The sequence below is a fragment of the Camelus ferus genome, chromosome 10 (assembly GCF_009834535.1).
Source record: "Camelus ferus isolate YT-003-E chromosome 10, BCGSAC_Cfer_1.0, whole genome shotgun sequence".
In the NCBI taxonomy this organism is placed as follows: Eukaryota; Metazoa; Chordata; class Mammalia; order Artiodactyla; family Camelidae; genus Camelus; species Camelus ferus.
The window spans coordinates 34,427,782-34,445,383 of NC_045705.1; the positions used below are offsets into that span (position 1 = coordinate 34,427,782).

Below are 17,602 nucleotides of genomic sequence, written 5' to 3' on the forward strand. Positions count from 1 at the left end.
AAGCAAAAAATATCCTCCGCTCTCTGAGATCTTGGGGCATCATGTCAAATCCTACTCAGGCTTCCAGAATGGAATCACTAATCTGTCTTCTGTCTCTATAGTTTTCCCTTTTCCAGAAAGTCAAAAAATGCAGTCATACAGCGTGCAACCTTTTGTACATGGCTCATTTCACTTAACATTTTTGAAATTAATCCATGTTGTTGCATACGTATATCAGAAGTTCATTCTGGGGTATAGCTCAGCAGCAGAGCGCACACTTGGCATACACGAGGTCGTGGGCTCAATACCTCCGTTAAAAGAAAAAAAAAAAAAGGAAGAAAGGAAGGAAAAAGAAAAATTGCTTTCTCATGGTCATGGAGCGGGAAGTCCAAGATCAAGGCAGAGTCAGCGTCTGGTGGAAGACCGCTTCCTGGTTCATAGACGGCTGTCTTTCCAGCTACGCCCTCACACCGAGGAAGGGACCTCGCTGGGACCCTTTCCTTAAGGGCTAATAATCTCATCATGAGGGCTTCACCTCATAACCTAAGCACCCCCAAAGTCCCCACCTCCAAACACCATCACATTTGGGGTTAGGATTCAACCTATGACCTTGGGTTGATACAAACATTCAGCCCATAGCACCTATTTAGAGAAATTTCAAGTGGACCAAGGATAAACATTAGAAAAACTGTAACTAAATAATAATCAGAAAAAAGCATAGTATAATTTTTGGAATATGATCTCAGACTAGGGAAGCACTTTCTAAGCGGGAACTTTTAAAATCTCCTTCCCCCCTCAAAAAAAAAAATAAATATAAGAATGATGGGGAGGAGGGTATAGCTCAGTGGTAGAGTGCATACTTAGCAAGCATGAGGTCTTGGGTTCAGTCTTGAGTATCTCCATGAAAAAATAAACCTAATTATCTCCCCTCTCCAAAAAAAAAAAAAAAAAAAAAAACCAGTAGAAATTTAAATATATATGTATATATGGATGATGAATGTGATTACATTAAAAGTTTTAAATTTCTGCATTGCACAAAATATCAAAAATAAAATTAAGAGGCAAATGGTGAGTCGGGAAACTGCATTGGCAAAACATACCCTTTAGGATTATGACATAGATTTATCTAAATCTACAAATACTATGTAAAAATCAATGAGAAAACATTAACAATATAGTAGAAAACTGGACAAAAGAAGTGAGCAGACAGTATGAAGGAAGGAAGGGGGGAAGAGAAAATGTTTTTAAGCCTATGGAAAAAACAGCCACACTTACAATGAAAGAGATAAATTAAAGCACTTTTGGCTTTCAAACAAGCAAAGATCCAAAAGCCAACTAATAGTTTTCATTTGGAAGAGACCAAGGAGAAAGGAGGGCCCTGGTGTTGGTTGGAGTGTAATTTGGTGCAAGCCCTTTGGAAGTGAAAGGAGCAACTTTGCAGGAATATAGCATATTCCTTAGCAATTCCTTTTCTAAGACAAAAAGGCAATATCCCGCTTGCCTGGGTTGGTACCCCATCCTGTCCCTGACCAGTGGTGCGACCTTGGGCAACTACTTCTCTGTGCTTCCTCCTCCTCATTTGTAAAATAGGGTAGACGATAATGACTATTCAAGGTTTTTTTCCTATTATTATTCTACACACAGATCCACACCAAAACCAGTGAACAAGGAAATTCACTACAGCAATGTCTGTAAGACTAAATACAATTTAATTGTTGATCAAAGAGCACGGATCAGGAGGAGGGCGTAGCTCAGTAGTAGAGTGCGTACTTAGCATGCCTGAGGTCCTGAATTCCATCCCCGGTACCATTAGAAGAAATAGATAAAAAATAAACCTAATTGTCTCCCCACCCCTCAAAAAAATAAATAAAAATAAAAAGCGCAGCCTAAAGAATTGTGATCTAGCCAAACCCTGGAAGTGAAAGGATGCGTGAAGGCTTATAAAGGGAATAGAACGATGCCTAGAATATTATCCGGGTAAGAAAGCAGTCCCTACGGCGCGTTCCCTTTTGCACAAAAATCGTAAGTGATTTATAAACAGGTACAGCTCTACTGGTGAATGCACAGACTATCTCTAGAAGGTTGAAACTTTGGACAGTTGAAAGGCAGGTGGTGTCAAAGATAAACAAAGCTAAACGATAGTTATCTTGAAAGCACAGATATTAATCAGAAATACACTATTGCAATAAGGAAAAGAGTCCAGTATGAACCGACCTGAACTTCGACTTGTCCACAGTGACTGGATATTTTAAGGGAGACTGAGGGAAAAGAGAAGGGAGCGATGGGGGCTCAGGAGAGCCAGGGAAGTGAAAACTTAGAAAAACCTGGAAAGGTGGGTAGGGGCGGTAGGTCCCTGTGAAACCCAACAAGGTTTGCTAAGTGACCCTTATTGCTCATGGAAGTTAGGCTCATACCTTCTCACAAAGGCTGGAAGACTGAGGCCCTATCTTGGGCTGTTAACTGGAACAAACAGTAAATTGTGGGGCTGGGGCGGGGCCGGGGGGAGGGGGAGCGAGTCAGCATTCCTTTTTCTCAGGCAGACACTTTAATTGGAGCTAGGGTCATTTTAGGGGCGGGGTCTTCAGAAATTCTGCAAAACACGTGGGGCTGCATATAATATTTTTAATTTTTTTAATTGAAGTGTAGTTGGTTTTCAATGCTGTGTTCATATCATTTTTCAGACAGTATTTTTAATTCAAATAAATAAAACGTGAGGTCAGGAGACTTGCAGTTAATGAAGAGAGGAGGGAGGTGGCTTCCGAGATATTCTTCAACTGAGCGGCGGCAGCAAATTTTAGAAGCCAAGCAGGGTTTAAAAGGAACAGGACGTGGACCCAGCATCCCGCCCAGCTCCGGGAGGCTCAACTGCCCGCAGCCAGGAGGGCGCAGGCGCAGCGGCGCGGTGACCTGAGCTGGGAGGGGCCGGCTGCACCTCCCTAGATGAGCCACGAGAGGGCAGCCTTGGCAGCCTACCTGAGCGGGCGCCACACGAGGGGAGCCTGCGCTTCGTGGCGCAGCGCGGAGCTGCATTGGAAACCGCAGAGTCTCCCGCTTCCCAGGAGTAAAACTCAAGGTTTGTTCTGGTAAAAAGAAATCTTAAAACGCCCTGAAAAAAAGCAACCATTCCGTTGTGGTTCCACTGGGGCTCGAACCCAGGACCTTCTGCGTGTAAAGCAGACGTGATAACCACTACACTATGGAACCTCTTACTGAAAGTGTTTTGCCAAAATACTATAAAGCCACACAAAGACTTTTTGCTTTCGCTGTAGAAGGAGGCTGAGAGTTGATGCCGGGCGATCGCTCACGGAGGGAAACTTTCAAACAGATTTCAGACTTTCAAGCTTAACTCCCATCCACGCTTCTCCTTAGCGACGGGCTCCACTGTTTCTCCAAGAAAGAAAGCATGGCCAGGCCTGCCGGCGAGAGTCTCCCAGACAGACACCACCCCTCCTTTGATGTAACCAACGCGGACAAGACCCCCCGCATCGGGCTCTGTGGCGCAATGGATAGCGCATTGGACTTCTAGACATGATGGAGGCATTCAAAGGTTGTGGGTTCGAGTCCCACCAGAGTCGCTTTTGTTTTGGTAAGGAGAGAACTAGGAAAACAGTTAGCAACAATATACAATTTCCAATCCAACTCGCCCACTGTGAAAAGAAACTCATCCCAGCTCCCTGTTGTGCGCTAAGGTGTGAATGTGTTGGGAATCTCGCTACTTGAGCCTTCTCAGTCACTTTCCTGTGGCTCCAGAGTTTCTGGTGACTGGAGATGAGGAAATGAGCAAGCAGAGTCTGATGAAAACTGCTGAGTTTCCTCTTCCCCCCTCTAATTCGCTTTGCTCTTTTATATCAGGATGAAAGTTTGTAAATAGTTGTGCAACTTTTCAGTAGCTCAGTTACTACTCAAGTTGTACAACAATAGGCTTTTGGTAGACGGGTTGTAGAATGGCTGACAGCTTAAGGCCTCAGACTTAAAACCCAGTGAGTTTCTACTCTCTGTGGGTTCAAATCCCCTTTCTGGTATTAATATACTTGCTCTTCCGAACTTCTGAGGTCCTAACGATGTTTGCTGTCCGTTTTGCAGACTTAGGCGTCCAGCCTAAATAGAAAAGTGCCAATGACATTTTAATCTGAAATTTTATGCCAGACATAGAAGCGGCCCAGGTCCACACCGTTGACGCTTGGTAAATATACAGTTTAAGGCTTTGGTTCTGTGTTCAATGCCTATCAATCTAGTCTGTCCTAAGAGTACAGGACACGGATCTTAAGCTCTCCTGCATTCAGAGCTGTACTCAGCAGCCCTCCTGAAGCTGGAACTGCTGTAAGAAGCTGAGATTGGGCCAAAGGCTCACTAACTCCCTTGGGATTAACTTCATGGTACAGGCAGCTCTTTTCCAAGGGGCACTGGTTTTACTTTTCTTGGTTGAATCCCAACTTGTCATATGATTCGTAAGAGTTAATGATTCCACATCTTCATTTGTGAGAATTGCATCTAATTCATGGGTGGTTTTTCAATACCAGTGAAGAGGAGCAAAAATTTGCCATTCCAAAATGTCTATTTGGCATGTGGATTATTTAGAGCGGAAAGCAACTAAGGCTCAAAAGCCTGGGAGAAAAAAAAAAACTTTGACTTTTGACCTTCTTCTTAGCTGCAGATGGAGGACCTGTTCCTGGAAGGGAGCAGCCCCGTAGATCACTACAGTATGACCTGGGTGTGTAGGCAGGGAGGAACCCGGCAACGTCTGTGAGAATTCCCCTCTGTGTCCCTTGGTCTCTGCATGGCTCAGCAAACATCGGTTTCCCATACGTTTGCTTTTCCATCTCTGTGTCAATTGCCTTCTTCCCCTTTGAGGTTCCCAAATCACAACCCCCAACATTCTCTTCTGGCTTTAGCTGAAGATGATATTTCAGGTGAGGGTGTCAGGCATCTGGGTGAGTTACTCAGTTTTCCTGGGTCTCTTTCATGGACTCATGGCATTAAACTTTTGTTTGATTTTCTCCAGTTAGTCTGTCTCGTGTCAATTCAATTCTTAGACCAGCCAGAGGAACTAAGAAGGATAGAGGGAAAAAAAGTCCTCCCCGTCTGCCCACCCCTCCCACACATATACACACCAGTAACTCCACTCTAACCAGGATGGAAATTTGCTTTTAACCTTTCTCTACTGGGATCTGTAGAAAACAGAGAATCAGGGATGCTTTGATCTGAAGGGCTGCCTTTATGACCCCACAAGGATGGAACAATCTGTCTACATTTTTTTTCTTCATTGATTTTACTATGAAAACAATACATGCTTTTTTTAAACTCTAGTAATACAGAAAATAGTGAGAGAAAAGCATTTGAAAAGAAAAAGTATATATGTATGTATATGTATAACTAAATCATTTTGCTGTACACCAAACTAACATTTTAAATCAACTACACCACAATAATTTTTTTTTAAAAAAAGAGAAAACAAACAGTGAGAGACTCTTCTCAAACACTTCATTGCCTTTCTTCAAAAGGTGGTCATTTTTCTCAGTTTGTTTTCTATCCTTAAATATCTTACGCATTTGCAAACAACAAATATACAGATAGGTATGACCATAGGGTACATATTCATATACATGTCCTTTGACTTTTCCACAAATATTATACCATACATATTGTTTAGCACCTTCTGTTGTTTTTGCTTAGCACAGCATGAATATCCTTCCGTAGTGGATTACTTTTTAAACTTTTCTCATAGTTTCCAATGTTACCAGCAAAAGCCGGAGCCGAGCTCAGACTAGCTCAGAGGGTCTTGCTCAAAAGTCAGTGTTGGAGAGACCAGGGTTGGTGGGAAAAGATGGTTTATTCTGGAAGCTGGCAACCTTGGAAGATGGTGGACCAAGGTCGCCAAAACCATCTCCAGCTTGCTGGTTAGAGGGACAAGGAGTGTTTCACAGGGAAACTCCGGGCCGTTACAGGAGTATGCAGGTGGCAGCTACATGCAGAACAGCACAATCAGCCTCAACAATCATGGTGAAACTAGCTGGTCATGTGGTGGTCAGCGTCACCTTGAGTGCTTGAGGCACGGTTCAGCTTCAACTCCAGGGTCAGTTTGTTCCCACTTCCTTGAAGCCAGTTCCTGGAATTCTGCAAGTTGTAGATTCACTACTGCTCCAGACGGAGCAGCTTGTGTCATGGCTACAGTCTGGTCATCATGCAGTCAGCTTTTCCCATCTGGTGATGGTTTTAGTACCTACACAACAACTCAGGAATGTGCATCAGACACTGTTACGTATGTCCTTCAGAGAGGAACTGAAGATTCTGTGACTGCTATATGGCTGATCTGTTGTTCACATTGTTACCAGTTCTCCAGGACCAGCTGCTGGCTTTTGTTACCGTATGTTTGTAAGTGGGCAGAGGACTTACCAAGGAGAACCACCCCAAAGCATGGGCTCTTGCTTTTCTACCATGAAAGAATTCACAATGGAGGCAAAGAATAAAGGGGGGGGGGGAACCCTACTCTTTATTGTGCTAGATTGAGCAAGCAAGACCCTTAAACAATGTGGTCACATAAAGTAGATCAACTCAGGGCTTTCTGTTCCTTCAAGGTGGCTTTTTTTTTTTTTTTTCCTTATTATTATTTTGGGGGGGGAGGTAATTAGATTTGTTCGCTAATGGAGGTCCTGGGGATTGAACCGAGGACCTCTGCATGCTGAACTTGCACTGGATCACTGAGCTATCCCCTCCCCCTCAAGGAGGCTCTTTAAGTTTAAACTTTTAAAGAAATCTCTAGTTAATGTGTTCGAGTTTTGGTTCACTAGGCCCCTGCCTTCCTCATGTTCACATTTCCGATCTTTAACTCTTGAGCTAACCTTTTGTGACTCTTGGGAGGCCTGGAAGACTAAAGCTTTTCCACAAACAGGCGGAGGACATGATGGATTGGGGGTGGGGGGTCTGTCCCAGGAAGGCACCCTAGCGTCCTGCTTGGTCACATCAATACATTTATCCATAAAAGACTGCAAACGTCATTGTTCCCCTACAGAGTGAAGTGTCCCTGAACTCCAGGGACAGCTAAAACAGTTAGGAGGCTCCACCCCATACGATCCCCTTCCTTTCAATGCCTCAAGGGAGGACGTGGCAATGAAGGAGCAGGACTAATTTAAAAATGGGCTCATTAGTGAGGACTGGAAATAAAAACCACACCACCTAAAACCTGGGAATAACGTTTAATTTGGAGATCTCACAGAGAACTATAGCCTGGGAATCAGCCTCTCAGATGGTTCTGAGGAACTTTTCCAAGGAGGTAAGGGAGGAGCCAGGATATATAGGACTTTCTTTGCTTAAAAAACAAATAACAGCAACAAAAAAACAAAAACAAGAAAAATAAAAACACGTAGTAGAACATTAACAGATTACTGCTAATCACAAAAAACAGACATCTCAGATTAATGCTTTTAGTGGTTTTCGAAAAATGGGGAAAAAACAGGAGTCTGGGCTCATTGAAATTATTCCTTTGACATGCATCTTAACTATCTAGGGCCAGTATTCTGTTTTTCCCCCTCCTGAATTCCTCTCGGGGAGGATACAGTGGCTGATGGCTTTGTTTACTGAAATTGCAGGTAACATTTTTTGGGTCCACATTAGTTATGTTCCGGAATGAGATGCCAGGGTAATTAGAACTTCCTAAAAACATAAAATCCAGCCTGATCAAAACCTTTCAATGGGAGCTTCTGTTACCAAACACAAGTTTCTGTATCCAATGCACAGGGAGGCCAAACTAACTGAAACGTGACAGTTTGGAGCCAAGAAAAGTTTATTGCAGGGCTGAGCAAGAATGGTGGCTTGTGCTCCAAAAAACTCCAGCTCCCTGTAGTTTTCATGGAGAAGTTTTTGTAGGCAAAATTTGGGGTGAGGGCTGCAGGGTGTGTGACTTCCTTCGGATTGGTTGGTGGTGAGTTAACAGGGCAGTGCTCCAGGAATCTTGTGCTTAGCCTCCATTTACCATCCTCCACCTGGTGGGGCTGGGGCGGGGGGGCGTGGCGGTGGGTCTTATTTCCTGCAGAATTCAAAGATATTGTTCTGTACATCCTTGAGGTGGAACCAGGATCCTGCTTTAATATCTGCACTGTCATTTCTCGACCTGACTACTCCTCCTTTGTTTCTGCATTGCCTCACTTCCCTGACTAGCAACTGTTTGAATGAGCCTTTTGGAACTCAGGAAGGTCTAGGAGGCTGAATGAAGCCTCTTTCCTGCAAATAAGAAATGGGGGGACATTGAAAGGCCTTTGTGCCCAGGAGGACCCCACAGGATCCTGCTTGGTTTCTCTTGAAGGAAAATGTTCAGATTCCCTAGCCGATGTCCTTTCCCTTTAGCTGTTCCCTCTGCTCAGAATTCTCCTCCCAAGCCTTTGCTCTTCAGTTGGGCATCACCACCCCTTGGAAGACTTGGCAGACCCATGCTTCTACTGTTGGTCGGATTCCCACCAACAAAGCTCTTGACTGGGTGCTTCTGTTTTGCGTGTATGCCCGCCCCACTGAGGACCGGATCTGGGTCTTGGTCCTGGGTGGGATTGGACGAATGAAGATTGGAAACCTAATGAATTATTCACGATGCCCCACCCACAAGACACTCCAGGACTGGGATTAGAAATCCCGCTGCTCAGCCAGAGGCCCGCCCAGAGGTCTTGAATCTGGAGAATGCCCCCTGGAATGCTCCCATTAGGCTGCGAGGAGTCGGGGAGCTTCCCGGGTGGGAGCGAGGTCTGGCAGGCAGTTATTTTCTTTAGAGTCTCTCTGTGATGGGATCCAAAAAGGCTCTTCAGCCCATCTCCCGCTCTATCTTGAGTTTGCAGTTTTTCAAGGAATCGACAAAAGGACTCAGGGTTTTAATTAATCCAGTAGGAAAAGAATAAGGCCACATGGTCTGTTTTCTGCGGATAGACAGAGAGAAAGGGTTCCTCTGTGAGCCCGGATAGCTCAGTCGGTAGAGCATCAGACTTTTAATCTGAGGGTCCAGGGTTCAAGTCCCTGTTCGGGCGAAGGTTATTTTAAACTCCAATATAAATTTGAGTGTGTGTCAACACCACTTGTGCTGAGCTGGTGTGAGGTTGTGCAAAACCTAGCTGGATTCCCTCGCGGGGAGTTTACAACCCAGAGGGCAGGCCCTAGCGACGCTGGGTTTTGCAGAAAAGGCGAAAAGTGAGGAAAATACCTGATAACTTCGATTTCCAGCCTCGTCTTTTCTCTTCCAATCTTTGTAGGATTCTTGGTCTTCGGATGTTTTCCTTAAAACTAACATGTAGTAGTATTTTATATTCAAAACATCAATAAACATATAGCCAAGAAAATTGCATCGCTGTCATCACGATAGTAAAGCTCCTAGAAATAAATGTCCAAATTTTGGCACTGAGTAGTAATCACGAACTGTTTATTAAAAGCGCGCTGAGAAAACTGAGGTTCCAAGAAATAGTTCTGATCGAGACACGTGCATAAATTGTGTCACCTCTCCAGCTGGGAACCATCCTTCGCCGGATTTTTAACGCGCTCATGGGACACTGACTTGCAAGTCTTGCTGTCTAGACCAACGTTTTTGAACTACCTTCGTGTCTGTTGTCGATGAGAAAAACTTGGAAACCCAGTGTTGATTACACTGGAGATTAACCCCAAGGCCAGACGTGTTGGCCATACTGTGAAATGTCATGCCACGTGCTGCTGCCTAATACCCAATAGTGTATGAAAGCGATTATGCGACTAGGTCCAGATACTCCATCATTTGTAATTTCTTTAAGAGGTTCAAAACCTGTAAATACTGCTTCGCGCGCGCTCGTGTTTTAGGGGTTGGGGAGGGTGGTGAGCCCCGGATGCTGCATGGGCAAAAGCCCTGCCGAAACCCGGGATCGAACCAGGGACCTTTAGATCTTCAGTCTAACGCTCTCCCAACTGAGCTATTTCGGCGAAGATAGCGACCTTTTTTATCCTGTTGAGGAAATTTTAAGGGAGTGGGGATTCCTTTCTTTCCCATCTACACCTTTTCAGTTCCTAAATTCACCTTCCAAATTGTACCTTTTTTAGCTCGGAGGTTTCAAGATCATGAGGGATATAACTAATTCCTGTCACGTGAGGAAAATTTCACTTTCTGCCTTGTCCCAGGCTACCTTTCCTTGCCTTCCTATGGCTTTCTCTGCCTCTCCCCAGGACCCTAATAAGAGTAAAGACAGCCGCTTCCGAAGTGCAACTGTGTGCCCAGCACGTGATCTACATGGTGTCCCTCCATCCCTGCACCCCCCCATCCCTGCCTTAAGGTTAATATGATAATACGATCATTTTTAAATGAAATAACTAATTTGCCCCAGATCATCAGAACTAAAGCAGAGCCATCCAACTTCAAAGCCCGAAAGGGCTTGCTGGAGAGAGACTTTGATTTGTTTTTTCGTTTTTTATTTTTGGTTTTGTTTTGGCTTTTCTCGCTTTTCATCTCTTGGTGAAAGGGAGAGGAGGGCGTGAAATTGAGGAGAAGCAGCTGGAAAGAACCAGAAGATTTCAGTGCTCTCCACCCTCGTCCCCTCCTGCCCGCGCCTGGTCTGTTCTTGTTCAGTCAGGAAATGATTGGAGCGGAGGCTCCTCTTTTCAAGGTTGCCAAAAATGGACTTGATCACTTTCCAGAGCACTCCTTCAGGAAAAAGTGGGAAAATTAGAGCGTTTGCCATGGCTCCTTGACCCTGTTTCTCTCCCTGAAATGCCCCATGATTCACTTTCTTCAAGAAAGAAGCCCGTTCTTCCTTGGGCAGGTGACCAATGCTGTCCCTTCATGACATACCAAGCAACACGAGTCAAGTGAATATGGGTTTATGATCTCGGACATGTCGGGAACATATTTCTTTGAAATGGTTCCTTACCTGTTCCCATGCTTCTTTTGTTTCTTCCCTAGATCGAAAGATCTTTAATAATAATAATATCTTCAACGAACTGAATGTTCACTTTGGGGCAAAGACTCTGCTAAGCACTGTGCATGCATCGTTACCGCACTTAATCACCGCAAGTTTATGAGAGGGAGGCCATTACTGTTACTCCCTTTCTCCTGAGGAGTGCTTTGGAGAGAAGAAGGTAATCGTGGGTCAGTGTAGGCCGGGGGTAAGGCATTCACGCTGGGAGGGTGAAGGCCCTGCCGCCCACGTGAGAACTAGTTGGTGTTGGCCCTGCCCTCCAATCAGCACTCTTCGGGTACCACGGTCCATTAGCTAAGAGGGCGTCTGAGTCAATCAGCCCACATCCCCACCGTGTTCATGACCTCAAGATTGACTTTGTTCTGTCGCCTGGCAGAAGCAAGGAAGGCTCCGCCTTCAGGTAAGCAAGGATGCACCGGCTCCCTTCACCTCACAGGGAACATTAGTTTAGACTTGGTGACCCTGTGCCTGAGTTCTGGAGACCACAACCCAACTTCCTCAAAACTTCGCAGGAGCCAAATGCTTTCCTTCTTAATTCGTAGTTGGTGGAAGCTAACCTTTTTTTGTTTGTTTGTTTTTCGAACGCCAGCTCCTTCAATGCACTCTTTCCTAATATGTACCCTCTTTCCTCCACCAGCAGAAGCTGGCATCTGAACTTCAACTTCTCCCTGAGTTCAGGGTCACACTTTGGGGGTCAGGGGAGAGATCTGACCTCGTTAGAGACGGGGAGCGGCCCTGCTTGGAGCTTCAGTTCTTAGATAGCCACCTCCTCCTTTACCAGTGGTTAAGTCCGGGTGGAAAGGTGCAGGATCCGGCCCATGTTCCGTAGGCACCCAGCCGGAGGGAACCCAAGAGAGAGGGTCTTCAGCGGCCATTTGCAGGTGACCGACGGGAGGCGACGCCCGCGGGGGTCCCAGGGACTTCCTGGAGGCATCCGTTCCCCTTTCTTTAATTAGAGCGGTGGTTGAGACCGAGCTGCCCAGTCGGCTGTTGCAGAGTAACCCAGTCTATTGAGATTCCAGAGCGATGCGCTGCGAGTCTCCCGGGGCCCTCTGCCCGAAGGCCCGTGTTGTCTGCCCGGCTTTTCCCCGGCAAGTGGTTGGACTCGCAGGGTACATGCTCCAGCATTTCCTTCCTTCTCTGAAGCAACCGGTTAACAAACGCATGCCCCTAAAACTGGTTCTCACTTTTAAATATAATTGTTAAAAAACGCGAGCTGCGCCCGAACAGGGACTTGAACCCTGGACCCTCAGATTAAAAGTCTGATGCTCTACCGACTGAGCTATCCGGGCTCACAATAACGTTTTTCATTCAGCTGATTGAAAGCTCTGTCATGTGTGCTGCTAGCTAATGAGCACAACGCTGGACGAGTTCCCGGACTCCTCCTTTGTGTGTGATTCAATCCAATTCCAATCCACAGACCCCGCGGGGGCGGGGAGGCGAAGTAAGGGAAAAAGAAGGTGACTAAGTCGTACTTTGGCAGCTGATTACAGATTTCTTTAATAAAATAAAATACGTCCCCTTTTAGAGACCCTTTGGCAAACGTGAATCCTGAGTCCGCAAAACCCTGGAGAGGAAGGAGAAGCCATTTACTCACTGTCCCCACCCCTCCGCGTTTCCTTGCCCTAAACCCAAAGCGCACAGGGCCGGCGACCACAGTTTCGTGTTAAATGTACCAGGCTGCCGCTTCTCCCGCGAAGCACCACTTCGCAGTTCCTTGTCCCCAAACCAATGGCCTACGAAACAGATTAGCTGAAAGAGGCAATCTGGGATACGGCCAGAAGCGGTGGCAACGGCCACCACCCTGGGTTTGGAGAGCGCGCCCCGCCCCCGCGTCCCTTGCCCGCCCCGCCCCCTGGGCCTGGCTTCTGCGCATGCGCGCTCATTCTGCTCTTTGCTGGCTGAACCCACCTCCTAGCACTTCTCTCCCCTACAAGCCACTATTTTCATATAACAGATCTCGCCGTGCCTTTTCAATCCTCTGGACCTTTGCACGTGGTGTTCCCTCTAACCTATTGCCACCTCCCTTTGACTTCTTCTCCCTCGTCTGCCCAAAGCACTTTTGAGCACTCAGCTCCACCGCCATCCCCCACCCCGGGAAGCTTTTGGTGGTCTGCACCATCCCTGGTCTTCGCCTCCCCTGTAGTGTGGATCTACTCTCAAGCAGGCAGCAAACCTTTCTGACACCGCGTAATCAGTGCTTTAATAGAGAAACATACAATTGTTTGGGTAACACGGAGGAACGACTAGAAGGTGGGCAGAGCAGAACCTGGCTGGGAAAAAAGACGTGGGAACTGTGCCTAGAAAGGTGAGTAGGAGTTGCCAGACATCAATCTCTGGTGAATCAGGAGGACAGATCTGTCTTCTTGGAGATCCTTGCTTGTATCCCAAGTATTTCCCAAAGGGATTCTTCAGGCTGAGAAGAGTTTACCTTTCCTAGGAGTCTGGTGCCCACCTTCATGGTCTCCAGGTGGTTGACCTTCAATTCAGAGCACTTTTTCCCCGTGAGTTATAATAACAATCTCATCCTTCCTTTTTACCTGTGTGTAGCACTTTAAAGCATGCTATCTGGGGTCAATAGACAGAAATTTATTTTTAATTGGCTCAGAGGACTGTGGGGGCTGACAAGTCTAAAATCTGTTGGGTAGGCTAATAATCAGGAAATTCAGGTGAGTTGATGTTGTGGTCTTAAGTCCACCTTCAGCAGGGCAGCAAGCTGGTGGTCCAGGAAGTTTCTTCTATGTTAGAGTCTTGAGGAATCTTCATCAGGAAACCCCAGTCTTTGTTCTTAAACCTTCAGATGATTGGATGAGATCCACCTGCATTGTGGAGGGTAATCTGCTTTACTCAAAGTCTACTGATTCAAATGTTAATTACATCTAAATAATACCTTCACAGCACTGTCTTGACGGGCTTATGACTGAACAACTGGGCACCGTAGCTAGCCAAGGTGACACGTAAAATCCACCGTCACTGACATACACTGATGCTTACATACATCACTCAAAAGTCTGAACTGCCTTATCTATTCTTTGTTTTCCTTCCTTTGGATCAACATTGGATTTTTCAGAGTCCTTTATCAAAATGCCTCCCTCCACCCAAGAGCCCCAAGATTTGGGGGATGAAGCCCTGCATCAGCAGGCATCTTGGTACAGAGTAACAGAAAGAAGAGGGCATATAACAGGTCCAACAGCAGTATTTCTCCATTTTGCCTTTTACCACACCTCGAATTTTTAGAATGTGAGGACCAGAGCTCATTCCTCTCTCCCCAGATCCCAGCCTGGGAGCTGACGGAAAAGAAGGCATTCCCCAAGCGTGTGTTCTATTGCACTGCCTTAAATGGAATGGCTCATCATCTTAACAAGATTTTTAGTGGTTTTTTGTTTTCTTTTTTTTAGGATCCAGTCCAGAGTGTCTAAATCCTCCTCTCCTCTACCAGCATGCTGAGCCAGTGTGGACACTCTGGAAGCCTGGGACCTGGTGAGCTGGCTGATTCCTGGCGTGTTTCCTGGTGATCCCCACCAAAGTCTTGCCCTTGGTAATGAGAAAAAAATCAGCTGATTGACACAAATGCGTTTTGAAACCTGTGAGATGCTGAAAATAAGAAATCACCAGTCTCTTCTGAAACCCAGTAGTCCTGAATATAGTTTCTGAGTATCTCTGCCGGAACGCGGCTGGGGTGAGGGGAACATCCAGTTCAGAACAGTGAGAGCACATGACGTACAATAGTTGTTTGCGATTTAGCAAGGAAGAAAACAGTAAGAATACAGTTAAATTTGAATTTCCGAAAAAACATGAATATGAATGTCCCATGGGATATTTGGGACATGCTTATACAAAAAATATTAATGGTGTCTCTGAAATTCAAACGTAACTGGGCGTCCTGTATTTGATTCGGTAGCCCTAGTGTGGACATAAACCAGACAGGAATTCCAATCCCACCCCATCCCACCCCCGCCACTGCCACCATCGCCAAAAGCTGACCTGGGTCCTTGATATTGTTAAACCAGCTGGGCTGAGTCAAAATCGAGGATTCCTTTGGCCCGGCCGAGAGGGAACCCAGCCGTGGCCATCCCCTCCGAGCCCACGTCCGCCCTGGGGACGAGCGGGCGGCGGGAGCTGTGCAGCCCCGCGCGCCCCGCACGTGGCGGGTCCGTGGCCACGAAATCCCCCAGCGGGGGACGGGCGTGCCTGTCCCTCTGAACAGCTGATTAATGGTCCAGCCGCGGCAGCTCCTGGAACGTCGTCGGAAACAGGAAAGAAGAGGGAGAGCTGGGATGAAGAAGAAAGCGAGCGGCGCGAGTGCGTGGAGCGAGCGTGGTCCCAGGCAGACCAAGATCGGAGAAGGGATACTGGCTTGATATTGAGCAGTTTAAACGCAACACCATCAATTTCTGTACGGTTTCTAGTTTCCTCCTTCCCAGAGGGGAACAAATAGGCCGGACCAGTCTTTCCATAGCCATCCAAAACAAGTGCGAGTGAGAACATAGGGTGGGCAATCTGTGACTCTCACTGAACAGGGGGAGATCGGTACACGGAGCTCATCCAGAGGAAGGTAGACAGGGAACCCTAACTCTAAGTACCCTTGAGGTTGAGGTTTAAAACCGTTGCCAAAATCGGGAATCGAACCAGCAAGCTTTCAATCTTTACTCTAGCGCTCTCCCAACTGAGCTATTTCAAGAAGCATTTTGAGCAAATGTGTAATGAAATAATGTCTGTCCTATTGTAACAAATATGCATTTGTTAAATGTAAGCATTTAACAAATATTACAGAGGTGATGTGTTGAGGCCTCTTTATAACCTATTTATCAGCTTTGTTTTTTTTAACTGCCTGCGATTTGCTTTTTTCATCTAAAAATAAAGTATGGAGTTTCTAAAGTCAGCTATGTAGACCTATTTCATTGTTTTTAACCCACGCACAGTATTGGATGGTATGGATATGATACAATCCATTTAATCAAAGTTCTAATGATGGACATTCTGATCCCCCCCCCCAGTTTTCATAATTAAAAACAGTACTGCAACGACTATCCTTTTGTGTTTGTTTTTCCCGTGAGAAGGCAGATTTTGCAAGGCCAAAAGATACGAACATTTTGAATTTTTCAGATATTGTCACGTTGGATTCAAGAAACGTATGGAAGAGGACAGACAGGAAGGTCATTTGTAAATGTTTCAAATGTGAATTTTCAATGCTACCTCCTATGAGGTAGGTATACATAAAGTCACTGTATATTAAAAACATTGATCAGCTAAACCTAAATGTTTAAAATACCCCTCAATTTTTGGATTCTCTTGGCATTTAAGAGATTTTAAATACATAGAAGTCAAAAAGTGGTATTTGCTCAGACCTCTCTCAAACTTTGAGAAGCAAGCTGTGGTTTAACAATAGCCCCTAAAATGCTGGTTTTATCCCACCTCCTCCTCCTACTTCATAATCTTGAAACCCTTGCATTCATATATTTATATTTATATTTATATTTATATTTATATTTATATTTATTCCATTGCATTAGCCCTAATTGAATCAGAATCTCTGCAGTTAGGGTTCAGGATTATATAGTCTTTAAATTGCAGGTGGTTTTAATGTGCAGCCTCTCTCATCTCATTCCTCAGTTCTTAAAAAATGTAGCCATTACACTTGGACCCATATTTTGAATTGCTTACTCAACTTCTCCACAGGCATCTCCAACTCAGAATGTCAAAAATGAACCCATCTTCCCCTCTAAACTTGCTAGCTTACTACCACCTTCCATCTAAGTTTTCCAAGCCAGACCAGAAAAATACAAATCCCTTCCTCTCTCCCTCCCTCCGTTCTCCACCAATAATCTTACTGAAGTGCTGTTCATCCCAGTTCAGTATTACTGGAATCCCTGCACTTCCTTCTCACAAATTCTCCAACCTCTTACTTGATCTTAATACCTATCAATCATTTTCCAAACTGGAACTCATCATCCTGCTTAGAAAGTCCTTCACTGGCTCACTGGTTGAAAACAAAAACCAAGGTTTCTTTATATGATAGATAAAGACTTCCATAACTTAGGCCCTTCCTCTCCCCAGCACTGTATCAGATCTCTCTCCTTGACCCTAAATTTGAGCCATTCATGCAGCCATCCAAACTCAGGATGCTTTCCTTGACTTTGCTCTTCATCTTTGTCCATGCAGCATTTTCTTTTTTCATGCAGCATTTTATACGTTGCTCTTCCCTTAACCCCTATTAGACCTGCAACTCTCAACTCAGATACATTCTCCGAGTTCCAGAAACCTTCTCTGACTTGTCTTTATCCCCTCCCTCCCCACCCCCTGTAGGCTTGTTGCCCCCTACAGTGCTTTCACACCACTTATCAAACTAGATTGTAATTGCCTGTTTATCTGAGCTCTTTCTTGCCATTTGTATCCCTCATGTATGTTACATAACAGGCTGGAAGTAAATGTTTAATGAGCGAATGAATGAGTGAATGAATGAATGAATGAATGAAGAAATTCCTAGTCATATCTATCTCAGGGCCAACTGGTTCTTTACTAACTTCTAAAATCGCCTGGTCAAACCCAGAAGATGTGACCTCTGCAAGGCTATTTATAGAAGATTCTGAGCTCTTTAGTTCTTGCCTTTATTTTTCTATTTTTTTTTTTTAGAATTAACAGTGGCACCCATTATCTTACTAATATTTTCATAAATGCATGAGTGGAATATTTAGTTTTTGTTTCTTTCTTTT

The 17,602-nt window shown here is 45.3% G+C and overlaps 1 long non-coding RNA gene and 5 other non-coding genes across 6 annotated transcripts; 3 read left to right on the forward strand and 3 right to left on the reverse strand.

Moving 5' to 3' along the window:
• Positions 1-3,110: 3,110 nt before the first annotated feature.
• On the reverse strand, positions 3,111-3,183 carry TRNAV-UAC. The gene has a single exon. It is a non-coding gene; the product is annotated as a tRNA-Val (tRNA).
• A 284-nt stretch (positions 3,184-3,467) lies between these two features.
• TRNAR-UCU lies at positions 3,468-3,554 on the forward strand. Its single transcript is given in 2 exon segments — positions 3,468-3,504; positions 3,519-3,554. It is a non-coding gene; the product is annotated as a tRNA-Arg (tRNA).
• Positions 3,555-8,911: 5,357 nt separating this feature from the next.
• TRNAK-UUU lies at positions 8,912-8,984 on the forward strand. The gene has a single exon. It is a non-coding gene; the product is annotated as a tRNA-Lys (tRNA).
• Positions 8,985-9,827: 843 nt separating this feature from the next.
• TRNAF-GAA lies at positions 9,828-9,900 on the reverse strand. The gene has a single exon. It is a non-coding gene; the product is annotated as a tRNA-Phe (tRNA).
• A 2,208-nt stretch (positions 9,901-12,108) lies between these two features.
• TRNAK-UUU lies at positions 12,109-12,181 on the reverse strand. Its single transcript has one exon. It is a non-coding gene; the product is annotated as a tRNA-Lys (tRNA).
• A 400-nt stretch (positions 12,182-12,581) lies between these two features.
• Positions 12,582-15,771, forward strand: LOC116666391. Its single transcript, XR_004323211.1, has 2 exons — positions 12,582-13,197; positions 14,288-15,771. It is a non-coding gene; the product is annotated as an uncharacterized LOC116666391 (long non-coding RNA).
• Positions 15,772-17,602: the final 1,831 nt, after the last annotated feature.